The following is a 7,504-nucleotide window of genomic DNA, read 5'->3' on the forward strand; positions in this document are numbered from 1 at the left end:
ACGGAGTCTCGCTCTGTCGCCCAGGCTGGAGTGCAGTGGCGCGATCTCGGCTCACTGCAAACTCCACCTCCCGGGTTAGCGCCCTTCTCCTGCCTCAGCCTCCCCAGTAGCCGGGACTACAGGCGCCCACCACCACGCCCGGCTAATTTTTGTATTTGTAGTAGAGACGGGGTTTCACCATGTTGGCCAGGATGGTCTCGATCTCCTGACCCCGTGATCCACCCGCCTCCGCCTCCCAAAGTGCTGTGATTACAGGCGTGAGTCACTGCGCCCGGCCTCTCTTATTTTTTTAAATCCTTCTCAGGTTCCAATTTGGTGCTGAACTTGCCCACATTTTCTTCTTCTTACTCTTCTTCCTCGTCCCCTTCTCTAAGAGTTCTAAACCATTTTTAAGGGAAGCCAAGGCTTCCTTTAAAAAACCAAGGCTACTTAGGTTTGCATAAAGCACTGGCTACTAGGCACTTACTATATGCACCGCCTTGTAGCACCTACCCTCTTCCCATGCAAATGACTCTGCCCAGCTCTCCAGATATCTACTTACAGCATCTGGCTTAGCCAAACCATTTCACACTAACCTAGCCACATAAAACTATTTCTGGAGAAATCTCTAACATCTTGGTTAAAGAATATGTTTTTAGCACTTTTGAGTTATGATTTGAGGTGGAATATTATTGTGTGGGAGACTGCTATTAAAATAGTTTTGGCAGTGAACTCTGAGCGGGAAAGGCTTTCTAACTTTGCTCCCTCTCCTATTGGCTGGCATTTAAAGCTGGATAGTTTTGATTGGCCAATCATCTGCTTAAGGCATTCCTTTGTTTCTTTACTTCCCAGGTAAAGGACTTGGATATTTCTGTTATATAAACATACCTCGGGCTTTGGAGTTAGTTATATCCCTTCTGATAGTCAAGTACATAGGTAGCAAGGATAAAGTGGTTCAGTGTGTGGATTCTGGAGTCATACTTCTTGCCTGCCCGTCTGTTTGCCTGCCCGTCTGTCTGCCTCCTTATTTTTCAAATCCCACAACTACCATTTACTACCTATGCAATGTTAGATAAGTTAGCTAACCTTAAAGTACATCAGCTTTTTCATCAGTGATGGTGAGATTATGGTAGAATGCACCTCAGGGAGTTGGTGTGAGGATTACATAGGTTAATGTGTGGAAAACACTTAGAACAGACTCTGCCATACAGTTGGTCCCAAATAAATATTAGCTATTATAGTAACTACATAGAAAATATCCAGTAACTTACATATGGCCAAGCGACCAGAGTCTCTATATGGTCATGGGTTATACAGAAGATAAAAATGTAAGATAGTTATTCCCTAAAAAAGAAAGGATCAGAGACCCTAATTCCTATACACCAAGGATAAAGGATAAAGGTTGTAGCAATAACTAAATTATTTAGTGTTTCCTGATAATATTCTGTTCACTCTTCCCATTCTCACCTCACTCGATCATTTGTGTGGCTATAGTGGGGACAGAATTCTTGGCAGTGGAACTGACAAGGATAGGTTTAATAGGGTATTTATGATAACCCCTTTCTGAGGCAGCTGGGATTGGGAGTTGACCTCACTCCTGTAGCAGGGAAGGATGCTATGCTGACAGTAAAAAGAATTTACTTGCCAATAGTCTCTCTTTTAATTTATATTACCTGAAGGCCTTAGATGCCACAGTTACTCTTTAAGGAAGAATACTTCAACTTATCTCTTTATGTCTAAACACCTTTCCCCAATATATTCTCTCATTAAACTAACAAGCCGGCCTACTCTCCCAGACTATCAGATACTTCCTATCTTTCTTTAATCTTGACTCAGTCTGGACTTGTGGATAATGTCCCTCTCAATAGCCCCTTCAATTTCCTGGACTTGTCATTTTAATTCACATCCATTTGTCACTCTTCAGCCCTGGATCAATTTTCTCCGCTGCTTCAACGAGCTCCCAGCCCCTGCTGCTGCTGTGCCTGCTATTGCGGCCACTGTAGAAATCCTGGTGACAGGGTGCTCAGAGGCTTTATTTCCACATTAAAGAGCTTCAGGCTCAACTAGGCTCTCCATCCTACTCTGCAACCTCTTTACTTGTCCTAGTAATCTCCTCGCACTGTAGTGTATGGAAGAACAGGGCACTTGAGGTTTCACAAATGAAAAACCCTTTCCTTTTATGATGGCACAGTGATAATTTGCCAGGCCTGATCCAAGGGCTGTGCTACTTAATTAGATGTCCCCTCACTGATGTTAACAGCACATACATAATTTTGCACCCTTTCTTCTACCTTAACTGTATGTGAAATAGTATTTTTGAGCTATTAACTTATATTATTGTTGCTTTTCTGGGTATATCACTCTCTGCCTTCCTGTTATTCAAGCAGATATCTGTGCTTCAGTGAAGGTTTGTAGCAAGGTTTCCCGGTTTTTGTGTTTTTATAAAAACCTGAGCCCATTATTCTAGAAGCCTCCGAAGCAAACAAGAATAACAAAAAGAAGTATATTCCCCAGATTAGAGAAAAACTCTCCCCAACCTCAGTGGTGAGAGGAGAGAAGGAGAGGAAATGATGACAGCCAAGAGTCCAGCGAGGAAGTGAATGCAGATTGTGTCAAGGTGGATTAGGGCCTGGACAACCTTACAGAGGTCCTGTGCCTAAACCTACAGAGAAAATAGTTGAGAGAGGTTTTGGAGACAGGAATGAGGGACTTTCAGCAGCCATCTCCAAGGGCCAATGACCCACACCTGTGTGACTTATTACTCTAGGACTACATGTCCACCACCAACCAGTATCTTTGCTTCCCTCCCCCTTTTGCACTGGACTTTAAACACAAACCTGCTGAAAGGGAAGAACCCAAACTTTATGGGAACTAGATTTTTGCTGCCCCAGGGGAGTGATAGGCTCAAAATAGAAATTAGGTTGAATTATTTCAAAAGTTACATTTCTTGCTCATTAAAGTAGATTCTTAAAAGAAAGAAATGATGCTTTTGCACACTTGAGTATGTGAAAAGCTTGCACACACAAGTTTGTGAACATTGCATTTTGGTGGAGCTTTCTCTCTCTTAAGTAACATTTTAAAATCAACAGCAATAGTCATACAAAGCACTGGCTTTCAGATTGGCTTCCAAGCCAATTTCTAATGGACCTTGGTAGAGCTTGAGGGGAAAGTATTTTGGTAGGAGTTTGGACATCAACCAGCACAGCTTTCTCCAAAGTACTTTCCCTTTTATCTGTTTAATGTGAATATTATTGTAACATTCTCTTTAAATGGAAGATTCAGATTAAAAATTTTTATAGTTGTTCTGTGAGCTAGATCTATATAGGCAGGATACTAATTTGTTTTGGTTGTTGTTTTGTTTGTTTTGCTTGTACAACTTTGGAACAGGTTCTGAAAGCAATTCCCAATGTTTTTAAAGCAATGACAACAAAAGTGCATGGCTTCTTTCAGAGGGAATTATTTTGAAGGTCAGCACTTGGTTGCATTTTAAGTTCTCATGTTTGCTAAAGAAGAAAATCAGTCTCTTGGCTCCAGGGTCACATGCTACATTTTCACTGTCAATACAGTTCTGATAAAACAGGATTAATAAATCTGTTCCTTAAAATGCAAGGGCAGAACTGTGAATAAGTAATATTTCCGTTGGGCTAACTAGAATATTCTTTGCTGGTTGAGTCTATTATTTCCACTGCAATAATCATTTCCATTTCACAATTAAATGACACTCCAACCTCTAACAGAACAGGAAATGGCTTTCTCGTTCCAGGGTTCAAGGAAGAGTGCTTGAGAATGAATAATAGTTTTCTTCATCATCCTTCACTTCCATAATACAATGCTAGCATACTGGGTATTTCTTCCTTCCTTCCTGAGACTTTTCAGAACTTTACCCAGGGGAACTCTCTGGGCTCTGGGCTGTTGAAGGAGGCCCCTAGACAGAAGAATAACTGCTGGAAAAGAAACAGTTTCCACCCAGACTGTGGATCTGTACCCTTCCTTCTCATGTACCCAATAGTCTGAGAGCATCCAGTTTTGGTTTGCTGTTAAGGGGTGGATTCAGCACATACAGCAGGTAGCTGCTTCATCTTGGATGATTCCAAAGACTTCTTTTACTTTATGAAATCCTTGGTCCTTGGTACTGACTCTTATGGTAAAGAGGAGAGTCAGGAAGCTTCTAGGAAGGAGGTAGGAGATTCCATTCAGAATGCTCTGCTGACCATTAGTGGGCAGAACAAATTGAAAATGATCATAGGACACTAGAGGTAATCTAGGAGGGCAGTTTGTGTCCCTTAGTGCAAAATTCATGTGTTTTAATGAAGAGTAGTGTCATCTCTGGTCTCTGTTGCTGTCTCTCTTTTCTTGACAAGTTAGGGTCTCTAGACATGTATTTGTTGTGTAGGATTTTATTTTCTAAATGGTTTGGAAATTTAATTGATTTCCAGATTAAATGGATAGCACTTCTTTTAGTCTTCTCTGGGTGAAACTTGAAAGGTTAATAAAAAGTACATGGAAATTGTTTGAGCTCAGTGATTTCAGTGACTCAGTTAAGTATGAAATTCTGAAAGGACTAAATATTTTATATATATATACACACATATATATAATATTTATGTGTGTATATATGTGTGTGTGTGTGTATGTGTGTGTGTGTATATATATATATATATATAGAGAGAGAGAGAGAGAGAGAGAGCACAAGAGAGAGGAGAGAGAGAAAGAGAGGTCTCACTGTGTTGCCCAGGCTGGAGTGTGGTGGCGCCATCATGGCTCACTGCAGCCTCAACCTCCCGGGCTCAAACCATCTTCCCACCTCAGCCTCCCAGGAAGCTGGGCCTACAGGAATACACCACCATGTTTGGCTAATTTTGTTATTGTTTGTAGAGATGGGGTTTTGCCATGTTGCCCAGGCTAGTCTTGAACTCCTGGGTTCAGGCAATCTGCCCGCTTAGCCTCCCAAAGTGTTGGGATTACAGGCATGAGCTCCCATGCCCAGCTGGACTAAATATTTAACAAACTTAGGCTGAATATCAAAAACCTATTTCAGTTTTTACATTTCTATCTTGGATAGGAGTAACAAAGAAGTTACAGGTAAATAAAAGATCAATTAGAAGTTGTGAGTAAATAGTTTCAACTCACCAATGAAATGCTGCTACTAATAAGTATAAAATATTTCTTTTACAGACACATCCTTATTTCAGAAATTTACAGTTGTACTATACAGAATATTGCATAATTTTCCCCTTTTAATGTAAAATAAATTATTTTAAAAGTTTAAAAGTTAATCAGCATTATAAAAATAAGCTGTGGCTCAAAACATATCTTTAATCTTTGAAAAAATATGCTATGACTCCAGTCAAGAATATAGAGTGGTGTTCACTTTGGCAGCACATATACTAAAATTGGAATGATGCAGAGAATATTAGCATGACTCCTGTGCAGGAATGACATGAAAATTTGTGAAGCATTCCATACTATATTTAAAAAAAAAAAAAAGTGTAGAATGTATCATTCATTCACATTTCTATCATTCTTCAACGAGCCACAAAATTAGGAGGACAAGTGACTTAAACTTTTAGTATTAAATATCCCTTCCATGAAGAAATCCTTCCTCTGTGTAACCAAAACCACTCAAAAAAATTATCCCAACTTCTTTAAATTATGTTAGTATGTTTTACTTACTTCCATCCTTTCATTACCTCAGTAGATAAAGACAGGAATAAAGGAAGGAACTTTTTCTTAAATAAACACAATGATGTCATAAAAGGCCTTACCATTGTTTCTGTTCTAAAAGAAAACAGGCATAAACTCTAACCTCATAAAACAAATCATGCATGAACACTAAAGGTCATTCTTTCCATCACTGCTTATTTCTCATTATTCAAAATGGTAATTTTTTCAGTTACACAATCACTGGAATTGCCTAAGAAAAAGGGCATTTACCTATCCAAATATGCATAGGATCATACAGTCTTCCCTCTCTGTCACTCATATATGGTACCAGATTTAGCAAATAAAGATACAGAGCACCAGTTCAATTTGAATTTCAAGTGAAAAACAATTTTTTAGTGTACGTCTCATGAAATATTTCGAACTCTGTAGTTTATCTGGCAAATCCTATCAGCTAACAGATTTTCTTCCTTCTTTTATTGAAGTGTCTTTCACTTCCATAACCACTCCTCTAATCCTAGCATTCACATAGCTTCGTCCTTACATCAGGCCTTATTCATTTCATGCATGTCCCACAATAACTTTCAGATTGTTTTCCTGTCTCCAGTCTCTTTCCTCTGCATGTCCCTGCTAGAATAGTTTTTTCTAATGCCACTTCACAGATTAAAACTCTAACAGTTCTTTAAGAAAAAGAGAATTCCTGTTATTTAAACTATTCAAGAACACAAATTTATAAAGCTTCCAGATTCCTTTTTATAAAGCTAGCAATAACTAAAGAAGAAGTTATAAATATGGTTTCCCAGTAAATCTTCCAAAATTGGACACTTGGCCTCCTTAGAAAAAACAATGCAAACATCTCAAATAAAAATATTAGCAAATAGTATCCAACTTTACATTAAAAATAATAATTCTTGTTTGGTTTATTTCAGTAATATAAATGTGGTGATATTAAGAAATCTATTGCTATAATTAATTAAAAAATAGTTAAAGGAGGAAAACCGTGTGATCATCTTTATAAATGCAGAAAAGGAATGTGTCAATGTTTATCACTGAATCTGGCTTTTTAAAAGCCTTTATAAAATTAATAAATATATCTCAAGTCCAAAGCTAGAATCGTTTATGGGGACATACTATAGAAGCATTTTCAGCAAATCAGGAACAATGTAATAATGCTATTGCCACTATATTTTAAAGCAGTTCTGGAAGTACTAGTCAGATGCAATTAAATGTGAGAAAGAAAGCAGTAGACACAGCAAACGAGTTCAGTAAGTGCCCAGCTATAGGATTAATATATAAAAATCAATAGCTTTCCTGTGACTAAAAACCAGCTAAAAGAGCAAGGAGGTTTTTCTTTATTACTGCATTTCCTAAGGAGCTCACCACTAAGTCTCTGTTGTCCAAATATGTGAAAAGCAATCATTTTCTTGAGGATTAAGAAACAATAATGTATACTGATGTGATGAACTGACATCCAACTGAAGCTTGATAAAAATTATTTCCTTCCTTTTGGAAGCTCTGACTTCACCTTCCACTCTCCTAAACTGGAGTTCAAATCTCAGCTAAGGCCCCAGTATGATCTGCAGTAGGTCTCTGATGGAACAGAAGCCTTTCTTGATGCCTGTGGATGAATGAACTAGTAAGAGCATGGCTGGTGTTGGGACTCCTCAGATCTGCATGTCCTTAACAACTCACTGACAGCAATCCCTGAAAGTGAAGTGGCTGTCTCCAAACCCAGACCAGAAACAGTGAAAGGATCAGCTCAGAACAGTGATCTCAATACTCTAGTTCCTGATTCTGGTTAGTGGTCTTTAAATGTTTATCATCTTAACTCTTACTCCTCTTGTGACTTCCCTTCTTATATTGT

At 38.6% G+C, this 7,504-nt stretch overlaps 1 non-coding gene across 1 annotated transcript; it reads left to right on the forward strand.

The window, feature by feature from the left end:
- Positions 1-5,342: 5,342 nt before the first annotated feature.
- Positions 5,343-5,449, forward strand: LOC123571440 (U6 spliceosomal RNA). The gene has a single exon (XR_006695604.2). It is a non-coding gene; the product is annotated as a U6 spliceosomal RNA (small nuclear RNA).
- Positions 5,450-7,504: the final 2,055 nt, after the last annotated feature.

This window comes from Macaca fascicularis, chromosome X (assembly GCF_037993035.2).
Source record: "Macaca fascicularis isolate 582-1 chromosome X, T2T-MFA8v1.1".
Taxonomy (NCBI): Eukaryota; Metazoa; Chordata; class Mammalia; order Primates; family Cercopithecidae; genus Macaca; species Macaca fascicularis.